The sequence below is a fragment of the Lepisosteus oculatus genome, chromosome 14 (assembly GCF_040954835.1).
Source record: "Lepisosteus oculatus isolate fLepOcu1 chromosome 14, fLepOcu1.hap2, whole genome shotgun sequence".
NCBI lineage: Eukaryota > Metazoa > Chordata > Actinopteri > Semionotiformes > Lepisosteidae > Lepisosteus > Lepisosteus oculatus.
Genome location: NC_090709.1, coordinates 12,860,596 through 12,875,114, shown reverse-complemented (window position 1 = coordinate 12,875,114; position 14,519 = coordinate 12,860,596). Strand labels below are relative to the sequence as shown.

Below are 14,519 nucleotides of genomic sequence, written 5' to 3'. Positions count from 1 at the left end.
ACTCCTTCTCCCTCAGCTGCAATCTCCACTTCAGGCTCTCGTTTTCCTTCTTCAGCTGCGCCATTTCACTCCCGACACTGTCCTCCACACACTGCGTGATTTTAAACACGGCCCGTCTCACCAGGATCTGGGAGACGCTGCGGAGTTTGTCTTGAAACTCGTCCTCAGAGTCCGAAATTCTGTTTCCAAAAACTTCTGACACTTCATACACGATCGATTTGAGCAAAACGTGCATGAACGAGTCAAGCTGGGTTTGCAGATTTAACAAGCACTCCGCCATCCTTCTTCAAGAGTCGGTCAGAAACAAAGGCTGACTTGCGATTTAAACAGAACAACTTCTTTATTTTTATTCTTCACAGATTCTGTTGTCAGGTCTGTGCTCTGTTCAAGCATAAACACAATCGACAAGACGCTACGTTTTCAGGAACTGAAGTTATTAAAAAAAACAACTTCCTTCTTTATCTAAAGAAAATGATTCACTCACCCCCACGTGGGTGAAATATATGCAGTGTCGCGCAGTTTGAAGACGTCATTCGTTAGCGTGGTGGCGATTTCAAGACAATCGAGAAGCGGAGCTGAGAAAGAGGAATTTCTTCAGCCGGATATAAACGTCACTGCACCTCCTATCGCCACCTAGTGAAGAGGAGTGAATCACCTGCGACTTGCGCCGTTCGTAACTGTGAATTTTGTGAAACGGAACAGATTCATTTTTTTGCCCTTCCACAACTCTCTTCCCCAACGAAAACGTCTCAAGCGGATTTTTGTTCCACATCTCCCTGTGCAGGTTTTTGGTTAAAGAAAAAAAAATCCATCATTTTCTTGCCATCTGGCAGAATTTCTTCTGCACCAATAAGCAAGATTTGTATTTCATATTTCGCAAATTGTATGAATGTTGTTGAAAAGCAAGTTATTCCAAGAAAGGAAGTAAATACTTGCATGAAACTAAATCAAGCCCTATGTGATTGTCCTTAATTATACTGTAACGCTAACAGCCACCATTGAGTGTGAAAGCCGGCTTACCAGAGTGGTGATGTCACCGCCCTCCCCTGTGATAGCAGGGGCTGCAGCCACTGGGCTGAAGGGAGATCTCTCTTTAGCTCAACTGGCTGGGTCCCTGTTGAGTGACGCCAGAGTCCTGGGTTTGAGTCCTCAACAGTTGGGGGCCGAGCTGATGCGGTGGCGGCGAGGGCATCTACATGAATCCTGTAGTGTTACAATACATTCTGTATGACAAGACAGGAAGAAAGGGACCTTGGGATTTTGGACACAGGATTTCCTGTTTACTGAGAGAAGTTTTAACCATCTGGCAGTTTTCATGTCCAAGGAGCTCATTAGGTGAGGTGAAGTGGAAAAATATTTCTTGCTCTGAATCCTAACATTTTTATAGGAGGTATTCTAGGACTTCTCGCCTCAGATAAAACTGCCAATACATCAGTTATTTCTACTCCATCAATAGCGTCAGTGTTATTGGTACTGAGTGCTAAATGTAGGTCCTGTCATATACAAAAAGTCGAAAGTTTCAACTGCATTCAACTGATAAAATTCGATAAAACTGAAAAGTACATCCGAAACAAATTTGCACATTTTTTTTTTCGGATCCAGAAGAGCATCATCATGAGACTCAAAACATACCTGTTTTTTTTTCTTCTTTCCAGGTGGAAGGATTATTCAGATGCAAACATCGGTCCAAAATTAATGTACTCTCTTATCGCTGTTGCTTCTTCAAATCCTTCAACTGAACGCCGATATTGAGGGATGATATCGTACGAATAGTGGTTTTCTTTTTAAAGCAAATTTTATTAAAATATGAGCCTCTATTACAGTTGTCTTGTATGTTTCTCAAGGTATAATAGTTCCCTTTGCACCCTCAGCTAAAATCTTCAAAAATACAACAAAATTTATATAAATATATTGAACAGCATTTATTGTTACATGTATATTAAAATTAAGGTAGATATACAAAAGTATTAAAATACAAATATACAGTCCTGACATACTCATGCTGTCCATTTGTCTTTTTTGCTTGTCACATTCTCCAACAAATCTGTGTTGTAATACTAAATATTTTACTTAACGGAGTATAAATGAATTCTCCGGCCAGCCATTCAAAGATCAAAGTCCATGGCTGAATACAATTTCCTTGAATGTTTGTCATAATTGGCTATTCCCAGTGATATTGACTTATGTGCTCAATTGCATACTTGTTGTAGTTGGACACACAAAACAACTGCATTTCCTGCAAATATTAAGTGGGTTAAGGTTTTGCTAAGAAAACCAATTAAGTAGAGATGAGGTTTACATCCCTGGGTGGGTTCAATTCACTAACATTTCAATTAACAGCACCAAGAGACTAACGTGTGTTCTTTTTCTCCATTTGCGGGCTTTTGGTTAAAAAAAAAGAAAAAAAATTCCAGCCTACGATATTTCTTTTACACTGATAAGCAAGATTTGTATTTCTGAATATTTCTGTATGAATTTCTTGAAAAGCAAGTTGTTACAGAAAGGAAATGAATTAAGTCGCACATGCTCATCCATAGTGATATATTCTATAAGAAAAGACAGGAAGAAAGGCACCACTAGGATTTGAAGTCCGGATTTCCTGTTTAATAGGCAAGCACATTAACCAAATCAGCCAAGGTGCCATCAGAGTATTAAGAGTGCATCAACTGCTCCCTCAAGAAGGTCAACACCAGGCAGGAGGGTCAGGTCTGTCCAGCACCAGAGCAGGATTTGGTTTCTCCAGCAATGCTGGGCTACTAGGAGTGATGCTGGTACGACCTTAATCAGAGTCAATCGTCTCATGTTGGCACTGCAGTACAAACACAGAAGAGCTCAGACTGGAGCTGCTGAATTCACAACTTCCTGGCCGGATTCCAAGGAATATTAGAGCCGATGTCTGGCAATTTGAAGGAATAAAGGAGCTGATGTCTGGGAATTCTGAGGAATACTGGAGCCAATGTCCAAGGATTCAGGGAAATACTGGAGCCAGTGTCCTTGAATGTGGAGGAATACTGGAGCCGAGGCTCACACACCTCTATCCATTTACTAACTTCCTGTACTGCAGGTTCAGAGGCCAGTGACTCCTCTACCTGCACTCAGGCTACCAGACTCTCCTCTGGCCTTCCAGTCTTTACGTCTTCCCAGAATTAAAAGACCAGCTGTCCATTCTAGCTCCTGACAAATGTGCTTCAGTTCAGTTTTTAGCTTTTATTATCCATTTTATTTTATTTTTTGCCTTTTCAAGCTACTATGCAACTGCCTAAAGTCACTCATTAAAGAACATATCTAACACTTCTAGCAGTTCTAGGTCATCTCCTTTGCTATACGCATGTATAAGGTAAAAAACTACTGTTGCACTGAACTAAACTAAAATCCACCTCTATAATTACACTTCACACAAAGACAGTTTAGACAAGAGAATCCCACTTCTAAAACAATTACAGAGAAGGGATTAAGCTGATATAATTAAATGCACTTTGTTCCCTGGCAGAGCTGTGGGGAAGAGCTAAAATAAAGAAAATAGCGTTAAATGAATATTTACCAATAATGGAACGAGGTGCCTTTCTTCCTGTCTTGTCATACAGAATGTATTGTAACACTACAGGGTTCATGTGGGCTCCTATGCTGCCACCACATTAGGTCGGCCCCCAACCGTTGGGGACTTGAACCCGGGACTCTGGGGTCACTCAACAGGGACCCAGCCAGTTGAGCTAAAGAGAGATCTCCCTTCAGCCCAGTGGCTGCAGCCCCTGCTATCACAGGGGAGGGCGGTGACATCACCACTCTGGTAAGCCGGCTTTCACACTCAATGGTGGCTGTTAGCGTTACAGTATAATTAAGGACAATCACATAGGGCTTGATTTAGTTTCATGCAAGTATTTACTTCCTTTCTTGGAATAACTTGTTTTTCAACAACATTCATACAATTTGCGAAATATGAAATACAAATCTTGCTTATTGGTGCAGAAGAAATACTGCCAGCTGGCAAGAAAATGATGGATTTTTTTTTCTTTAACCAAAAACCTGCACAGGGAGATGTAGAACAAAAATCCGCTTGAGAAGTTTTCGTTGGGGAGGAGGGTTGCGGAAGGGCAAAAAGAATCTGTTGCGTTTCACAAAATTCAGTTACGAACGGCGCAAGTCGCAGGTGATTCACTCCTCTTCACTAGGTGGCGATAGGAGGTGCAGTGAAGTTTATATCCGGCTGCAGAGACTCCTCTTTCTCAGCTCCGCTTCTCGATTGTCTTGAAATCGCCACCACGCTAACGAATGACGTCTTCAAACTGCGCTACACTGCATATATTTCACCCACGTGTAGGTGATTTAATCATTTTCTTTAGGTAAAGAAGGAAGTTGTTTTTTTAATAACTTCAGTTTCTGAAAACGTAGTGTCTTGTTGGTTGTTTATGCTTGAACAGAGCACAGACCTGACAACAGAATCTGTGAAGAATAGATTGGTGGTGGTGGCGGAGGGGAGTCCCCATTACCTGTAAAGCGCTTTGAGTGGAGTGTCCAGAAAAAGCGCTATATAAGTGTAAGCAATTATTAATTATTATTATTATAATAAAAATAAAGAAGTTGTTCTGTTTAAATCGCAACTCAGCCTTTGTTTCTGACCGACTCTGAAGAAGGATGGCGGAGTGCTTGTTAAATCTGCAAACCCAGCTTGACTCTTTCATGCAGGTTTTGCTCAAATCGGTCGTGTATGAAGTGTCAGAAGTTTTCCGAAACTGGATGTCTGACTCTGAGGACGAGTTTCAAGACAAACTCCGCAGCGTCTCCCAGATCCTGGTGAGACGGGCCGTGTTTATAATCACGCAGTGTGTGGAGGACAGTGTCGGGAGTGAAATGGCGCAGCTGAAGAAGGAAAACGAGAGCCTGAAGTGGAGATTGCAGCTGATGGAGAAGGAGTCGGTAGCAGGAGGAGATCAGGAACAGACAGATCGTGTTGGACACACGCTTCCCTGTGAAGTCACTGCAGAAATAAAAGAAGAACTGGACACGGAACTGCAGCTCTCAGGTCAGTGTGGTGTCAGTGTGTTTAAAACCAGTGTCTATAACTTTCTCACTGGTGAGATTTTTTTAAATAACAAATTTTATTTTAAAGAAAACATCTCGCAAGAGTAAACATTCTAGTTATCTAACAAACTATCAAAGTGTCATAAAAAAACTTTCCTCAGTGGTGAGAATATAGTGGAGAGATGCAGAGTGACATGGGAAAGACTTGTGTGATGTAGCAACGGGATTCTTTATTGGAAACTGAACTGTTTTGTCCGGTTACGGTGCTGAAAACACCTAGTTCACATTCAACAATTGTTTCACTGAATTAATTTGTACTCCAACGTCATTAGGAAACAACATTTATAAATGAACAAGTAATAGGTTTATTCCATGCTGAAAAAAAGAAGAGAGAAAAAAACACGGCTCCACGGCCGAAACGTTTTGTTTTTTCTCTCTTCTTTTTTTTCCAGCATGGAATAAACCTATTACTTGTTCCTTTGCAGCTTACGCATGCTGACGCAGCTATCCACATGAACATTTATAAATATTGTATTTACGTTGTATTGGTCTAAATTTTTACTAAGTATACTAATGATTGTGTATATAAACATTATTTAATTGGTTTAAGTATTACTGTCGTCCAGGGTCTGTATCTGTATTGAGTCCTTGAATATTAATCCAGTGTGTCTATATTAACCCCTCTCTTTCTCAATGCAGTGTTAGTGTAGTGTCCAGAAAGTGTCTGTATTAACCTCTCACTCAGTGCAGTGTTAATGACCTGTAGTGTGCAGTCAGTGTGTCTGTATTAACCCCTTTCTTTGATTGCAGTGTTAATGTCCTATAGTGTCCAGTCAGTCTGTGTTAACCCCTCTCTCAGTGCAGTGTTAATGAACTGTAGTGTCCAGTCTGTATGTATCTATTAACCCCTCTCTCTCAGTGCAGTGTTTATGTGCTGTTATGTCCATTCAATGTGTCTGTATTAACCCCTCTCTCAGTGCAGTCTTTATGTCCTGCAGTGTCCAGTCAGTGTCTGTATTAACCTGCCTCTCTCTGTGCAGTTTTAAAGTAATGTAATGTGCAGTCAGTGTGTGTCTATTAACCCCTTTCTCTCAATGCAGTGTTAATGTACTGTGTTGTGCAGTCAATGTGTCTGTATTAACCCCTCTCTCAGTGCAGTGGTAATATGCTCTAAGTTCCAGTTTGTCCATGTCTGTATTAACCCCTCTCTCTTTCAGTGCAGTGTTAATGTACTGTGGTGTCCAGTCAGTGTGTCTGTATTAACCCCTCTCTCTTTCAGTGCAGTGTTAATGTGCTGTAGTGTCTAGTCTATATGTATCTATTAACCCCTCTCTCAGTGCACTGTTAATTTACTGTTATGTCCAGTCAGTGTGTCTGTATTAATCCCTCTTTCAGTGCAGTGTTAATGCACTGGAGTGTCCAGTCAGTGTGTGTGTGTGTGTATTAACCCTTTCTCTGATTGCAGTGTTAATGTACTGGAATGTCCAGTCAGTCAGTGTGTCTGCATTAACCCCTCTCTCTCTCAGTGCAGTGTTAATGTGCTTTAGTGTCCAGTCAATGTGTCTGTATTAACCCTCTGTCTCTCAGTGCAGTGTCAATGTAAATGTAATGTAATAGTGATATTATTACAGTAGTCTTACTTTTTAGACGGAAGTTAGGTTTCTGACGAAGCTAAATCAGAACATGCCCTTATACCCACATATTCCGCTATGTTTAAACAACCCAAATTGATTGTGAGTGTACTTGTATGCGTGTGTGTAGTTTAAAGCTTTTAAGATCACATGGCCTCAGCTATCACTACTATGCTGATTATACTCAGATATACATCCATACCAAACCTGACGCTGATGTGGCTGTCTCTATTCTATTTATTTGCATCCCCGATATAAAAACTTGGGTGACTCAAAATTTCCTTCATTTATCTTTGACAAGACTGAAGTCATGCTTATTGGCACCACCCATCAACTTTGTACAACCAATGTGTAACCCTATCTGTAGATGGTCTTGTACTTGAGCTTCAGTCTAAATTGAAAAACTTGGGGATGATATTTGATGTTCGAACCACATGTGCAGCATGTTGTCAGAACATCTTTCATTCAACTCATAAATATTGCTCAACTACGCCCTATGTTATCACTAACTGTGGCTGAAAATTGTTGTCTAATCTTGAATCGACTACTGTAATGCTCTACTCTCTGGGGTTTCTAAATCCACATTGAACAAACTCACGTATGTCCAAAATTCAGCAGCCAGAACCCTGACCACGTCTAGTACAAATTATCACATTACTCCTATCCTGGAGTCCTAGCACTGGCTTCCTGTCAAGTTTCATATCGACTTAAAAATCCTCCTGCTCACCTATAAGACTCTCCATGTCTTGGCTTGGCACCTCCATACTGGTCTGATATTATCACCCTACTCCCTACCTTGCAATCTTCGCTCTTCTATTTGCGTTCATCTATTTGTCCCCCAGTCTGTCTACACTCTATGGGTTACATGGCCTTCTCCTGTTTTGCCCCAAGCTCTGGAACTCTCTCCCCAAGGATATCAGAGAGTCACCTTCTCTAAACTCCAAATCCAGACTCAAAAACTTTTTCTTCAGAAGAGCCTTTATTTAACTGTTCTGTACCCCTCTGTTCCTACTGTACTTAGTACCACTGTCTACTGTCTCTTCTAACTGTGTATTCTCATCGTGCTAATTTTGTGTATTTTTTGTAATTGGCATTCTGTAAAATGCTTTGAGAAGCCACCTCTAAAGGTATAAAACTATAAAATAGTTTATTCTTATAAAGGTCGTGTCTTCTTGTCCTGTGTTTACAGGCTCAGAGGCCAGTGTTCTCGCCGACACAGGGGAAAGGCCTCTACTTGAACAGCAGGAGGAGTGGGGCTCCAGTCTGATTCAGGAGACAGAGCTCACTGCTGCGGCAGGGAAAGAGGCACTTAGTGAGCACCACACACAGCAAACAGAGTGTCAAGTATCTGGACTCTGTGCCCATGATGAAGAAGGAGCCTGAGAGTGAGACACCTGGGCTCTTAGTATGTGATGATTTTACAGAGAAGATGAATAATCTGGACACAATCAATATTAAACAAAGTTGTAATGAACTGGGCTGTGTCTCTGTACAAGAGCACAGTGAAGAACTGGATGTTTTAAATCTTACAGAGCAGGATATGGATCCCAAGTTGATTGACCCTGCAGAGCAGCAGACTGATGTCCCTGGTGAAGAGAACTGTACTGAGTTACAGCGCCGAGAGGAGAGTCAGTACAGGGAGGAGCAGCAGCAGCTCCTACAGTGCTCGATAATAATTAGGCCTTGTTCTGTTCAAGTGGAGAGACTGTCACTGCAGTCTAAAATAATCATATGATCCCTTAGTATCTGATGACTTTACACACAGGTTTAATAATCTGGTTACTGAGAAAATTGTTGAAGGTTTTAATGAACTGGAGAGTATGTCTGTTCTTGGGCAAAGAGAGGAACAGCTGAATGAACTGGGTGGTTTTAGTCTTAGAGAGCTGGGGATGGAGTTCCAGATGATTCACACTTTTGAGCAGCACACTGAAGGACACAATGGAGAAAACAAATCTCAGTTTCAGCACACAGAGCAAGACCATTCCATGGAGCATTTGCAGAATAAGAGACCCCAGCACGATCAGAGGATGAGGAAGAATCACTCAAGGCCTTGCTCAGATGGTGTGGACAAACTGCCATTATGGCAAAGGGAGAAGCAGCGTTTCTGTAATTCTAGCACTTCAAAACCCTACCAGCACTTTCACACAGGAGAGAGACTGTTCAGCTGTAGTCAGTGTGGGAAGAGTTTTAGTCGGTCGAGTAGCTTAATAGCCCACCAGCACATTCACACAGGAGAGAGACCATTCAGCTGTAGTCAGTGTGGGAAGAGTTTTAGTCGGTCGAGTAGCTTAATAGCCCACCAGCACATTCACACAGGAGAGAGACCATTCAGCTGCAGTCAGTGTGGGAAGAGTTTTAGTAAGTCAAGTCACTTAAAAAGGCACCAGCACATTCACACAGGAGAGAGACCATTCAGCTGCAGTCAGTGTGGAAAGAGTTTTAGTCGGTCAAGTAACTTAGTAACTCACCAGCGCATTCACACAGGAGAGAGACCGTTCAGCTGCAGTCAGTGTGGGAAGAGTTTTATTCGGTCAAGTGACTTAAAAACCCACCAGCGCATTCACACAGGAGAGAGACCGTTCAGCTGCAGTCAGTGTGGGAAGAGTTTTATTCGGTCCAGTGACTTAAAAACCCACCAGCGCATTCACACAGGAGAGAGACCATTGTAGCGGCAGGGTTTATTAAAATACAGGAATTAAGTTTGCTGCTCCCTTGCCAGTCTCTCTCCCTCATCTCAAGTGGTGCTTGATACAGAGAGGCCATTCCGTGTTGTTCACATTTAAGGTGTTTTTCTAGCTGAAAGAGTGTTCTGATAAGGAACAACTCCCAAAGCTGAGACACATCAGCCACCCTAATTAATGGTCATCTCTGGTGCCTCACTGTCTGGGAGATTCCAAGGGAGAGTCTCATCCCAAGTGGTTTACAACCCCAAGGTCAGAGTTCACGGTTAATTATCCTCTCACGAGGCACCAATAACAGTAGGGACTTGTGCATTTACTGGGCCAATTGTTAATTGTAGCAGTAAGTCACAAAATGATTCTCGAATGTTCATGGAACTTTCAACCAATGAGCGACCGTAGTTCCTCCAGGTAAAACTCCAGCTCCTCCTGGACATCCTCAGACTCAGCTCAGACAGTCACGTAACGGCCAATGTGTCCGAGTGCCAGGACTTTTCCTTGTTCTAAGAGTCGAGAACGGAGGTTGCCAGTGTAACCAAAGGCTCCACCCGAGGTTAGCCCAGCAGCAAGCCTCATGAACCCACCGCGAACGCTCACCTGATCAATGAGTGAACTACGGTCGGAGCTGTGGACAGCTGAATATCAGTATTCAGGACTCGCACTACATCAAGAACGAACCGGTCTTCTTCCTGTCTAAAGAGTGTGACTTGCTCGGATCTGTAGTCATTTTTCTGTGTGCAATCTCTCATTAGTTTAAGCCAACACTGATTAGCCGGTCTTCAGAGAGCATCAGCAGCGCACCGCAGCAGAAATCTCTCTTCTTCTTCTTCTCTCACGTCGAACCAGCACTGCCTGGCACCAGCAGAGCCAGAGAGGGCCAGAGAGCACCGATTGCATGCAGCAACAGCCTGCCACTGCTTCTTTGCGTCTGTGGGAGATCTGGATCCCCACAGAGTGGATGAGTATTCAACATTCTGCATTACAGCTCGAGAATTCAATTGTTACATCAACCTGAGTTGATATCAATTTAATTCCTATGAGTCTCGTACTTGCTTTTGAGTATCTAATGTACAAGTTTTAACAAAGTTCATTTACAAAACGGTCTAAATGAATGATATACAGAGTGTATGTCCCTCTTGGTTTGTAACTCTTTGTGATTGAATATATACCTTTTGTATTCTGCTAACCCTCACTATAAGATCTGTTATGTTGATATGCACATTTTATGTAATAATAAATGTATTCTCGTGTATTAGTATCCATGTGTGTGTGCGTTGCTGAGTTATCCTGCTGGGTCGGTCTTCTAATAACCATCAAAGAATCATTTTGTGACTTACTGCTACAATTAATAATTGTCCTGTTAAATGCACAAGACACCTATATTTATTGGTGCCTCGTGAGAGGATGCCTTCAAGCTCCTCCAGTCAGTACAGTAGGCTCTACTGTACACAGAGAGGGGTGGGGGTGTGGATTAAGCCGATACCCTGGCTTCTCACCAAACACAGCTGGATGAGCTCCTCCAGTCAGGACAGGAGGCACTACTGTACATAGAGAGAGATGGGGGTATGGAACAAGCTGATACTCTGGCTTCTCTACAGACAGAGCTGGATGAGCTCCTCCAGTCAGGACAGAAGGCTCTACTGTACACAGAGAGCTGTGGGGGTGTGGAACAAGCTGATACTCTGGCTCCTCTCCAGACACAGCTGGATCAGCTTCTCCAGTCAGGACAGGAGGCGCTACTGTACACAGAGGGGGGTGGGAGAGGGGAACAAGCTGATACCCTGCTGTCTCTCCAGGCACAGCTGGGTGGGCTCCTCCAGTCAGGACAGGAGGCTCTACTGTACACAGAGAGGGGTGGTGGTGTGGAACAAGCCGATACCCTGGCATCTCTCCCGACACAGCTGGATGAGGTCCTCCAGTAAAGACAGGAGGCTCAACTATACACAGAGGGGGGTGGGAGAAGGGAACAAGCTGCCCAGCCCGGTTGTTGAAGCCGATACCCTGGCTTTTCTTTAGACACAGCTGGGTGAGCTCCTCCAGTCAGGAAAGGAGGCTCTACTGTACGCAGAGAGGGATGGGAGAGGTGAACAAGCCAATACCCTGGCTTCTCTCCAGGCACAGCTGGGTGAGCTCCTCAAGTCAGGACAGGAGGCTCTACTGTACACAGAGGCGGGTGGGAGGAGGGAACAAGCTGATACCTGTTTGTCCTTATCGAGTGCAGGACAAGCCAACACAAGGGAGCACATTTGCGAACATCCAGCCACGCATTGATTTCGAAAGAAGCTCCTTTCCAAAGAATTGCAAATGAACGATCCTTTAGTCCCGCTCAGGGGACACAGAAACCCCGCCAAACAGCTTCAAGTAGCGTGTCAGGTGCCATCGCTTTAGCTTATGGCCATACCGCCCTGAACATATTTGATCTTGGAAGCTAAGCAGGGTCAGGTCTGGTTAGTACTTGGATGGGAGACCGCTTGGGAATACTAGGTGCTGTAAGCTCTTGCTCTCTCAGCCAGCGGAGGTCGCCACTGGTGCCGTAGGCTTTGGGAGGAAAGCCGGAAGTAAGGACATTTCCAAGAAAAGTGATCTATAGCCTCATTTCTAGAGATGTTTTGTTGCTATGGCATGTGTGCGACTCATACATATAAAAAAACCTGTTTGTAAAACGAATATCGAAGCTGCCTCTAAATCTGCAAATGAAGATCAATCAATAAACCACTTGTTTTTCATATAACTGTAATCATTCATAGCCGTTCAGGGACGCCAAATATGTAACGTTGCCATAGCAAAATTAAATGTAGTGGCTCTCTGAAGGCACCAGTTCTGTAGGGTTTGGGCATTTACTGGAACAATTATCAATTGTAGCAGTAAATCACAAAGTTGATTCTTTTGATGGCTTTAGAATCCAACCATGCGACATAACTCAAACAACGCACACACACAGGTACTAATACACGAGGATACATTTATTAATACATAAAATATGCATATAAACCTAACATATCTTATCGAGAGGGTTATCAGAATACAAAAGATATATATTCAATCAGTTACAAAGTGTTACACATATCAAGAGGACATACGTTCAGTATATCATTCATTTAGACCGTTTCGTAAATGAACTTGGTTATAACTTCTACATTAGATACTCAAAACAAGTACATAACTCTTAGGAATTAAATTGATATCAATTGGTTGGGATAACAATTGAGTTCTCGAGCTGTAATGCATTGAAGTTGAATACTCATCCAATCTCTGGGGATTCAGATCTCCTGCGGGCACAAAGAAACAGTTGCAGGCTTGTTGCTGTGCGGCTTGCGACGGTGCACTGCTGTTGCTCACTGACCGGCTAGTTAGTGTTGGCTTTAACTAGCAAAGTTTGTGCACAGGAGAAAAGATGACTGTGGGTCCCAGCAAGTCAGGAAGAGGAACGGTTCGTTCCAGATGAAGAGCTAGTTCTGAATAGTGATTCAGCTGTCCACAGTTCCGACGTGTTCACGAGGCCTGCTGCTGGTGCTAACCTCGGTTGGATCCTCTGGTTACTCTCTGGCAACCTCCGCTCTAGACTCTTAGAACAAGGGAAAGTTCTGGCACTCGGACACACTGGCCGTTCCATGGTTGTCCGGGCTGAGTCTCAGGATGGTCAGGAGGCGCGCTGCGAGAATGTCCTGCCCTTGGGAGCCTTCTGCTCCTAGGCCGTCCTGCCCTGGAATTCTCCTTTGAATTCCCTTTAGGAAAGTCCACAGAATTCTCCATTGAATCTCTCTGAATCTTACTGAATCTCTCAGGCTCTCTGTGTTGCCTGTTTTTACCTGGAGGAACTTCAGCTCGTTGATTGGCTGAAAGTTCCATGGGCATCAGAGTCCCACGTGGGTTACTCGGCCCTACCAGTCCCTGATTGGTTGATCAAGGTGAAATATGAGTCACTTAATCCTGACACTTAGGAATGCAGTCCAGATGTCCATCTGGCACTCCCTAGACAGATAGGCGCCAATGGATGACCATTGATTATGATAGCCAGGCTTAGCTAAGTGCATCCCCCTTTGGGAGCTGTCCTTATCAAAGGAACCTTAAATCAGCCTGCATGAATAGTTTCTCTGTGGCTGCACCACAGAGATGAACAGAGAAATGGGGCCTCATTTGGGAAAGCTCAGAAACACTTAATTCTGCCTTATTAATAAGCCTCGGCGCTACATAACTATACATATATTCACTTAGTACTGATTTCATTCATTGAGCACGGATGCAATAGAGGTACAGCCATTCACTGTTTGACATGTCTGCACTGGTACAGATCCTAGCAATCAGAAAATGGGTGAAACTGTCTTTAGAATAAGCATACAGTACCGAGGCCCCCCATGACCAAATAAAGGCTAACCTCGATAATCATCCTAAGTAATGCAAACTACAGCAAAAAGACTCACTTTGAAAAGGGAATGAATGTCCGGAAGGAGTAGTGTAACCAGCTTGAATTGGTTCTCTGGACCTATAAGTAAATAATAGAATAGAACTATATAGAACTAGTAGCGTCATCGATTCCTTTCAAACTGGGACCCTATAGCAAGCACATGATTCGTGGTGTCGGAAATCTTCTGTATCTGATATTGGACCAAGCACATCGGGGGAGAGCGCGAACGCAGTCCCCCACTACCACAAGCATCTTGAGATACTGTCCTATGCCCTCTATTTCCCACAGATTTTCTGCTTCCTCCCTCCCTTCTTTCCACAGATCTCTGAGGTAATAGTTCTTTCGGGTGATGAACAGGGCCAGGCTACCTGCTGCCTTGACTGGGACCTTGATGCCTTTGAACAGCCCCATGTTCCTCACTCTCCACAGAGCGTCTTTCCCACTGTTCACCATGGCCCAGATCCTGTCAAACATGTCAGGAGGAAGTTTGTCAGGAGAGATGCCGTATATAATGAAAGCAGCGGTCAGGGAAAATTGGGGCGAGAGAGCTTGCAACCAGTGTTCAAACTGGGCCCAGAAGGTCTTAGCAAAAAAGCAGGACCACAGGAGATGGGTCACAGTCTCCTCCTCACCGCAGCCCACCCTAACGCAGTGAGGGCTGGGGGTGAGGCCCTACGGTACAAGAAAGTTCGCACCGGTAAGCACTGGTGGATGACATTTCAGGCTACGTCTCTGTGAATGTTGCACAGAAACTTAGAGGATGTGTGTTTCCACACCTTCCTTGTT

General features: G+C 43.6%; 1 protein-coding gene and 1 pseudogene; one reads left to right on the top strand and one right to left on the bottom strand.

Moving 5' to 3' along the window:
• The window catches only part of LOC138242764 (zinc finger protein 271-like), a 1,399,044-nt gene that overhangs the window by 1,143,921 nt on the left and 240,604 nt on the right, over positions 1-14,519 (bottom strand).
• Positions 11,716-11,824, top strand: LOC138219254 (5S ribosomal RNA; annotated as a pseudogene).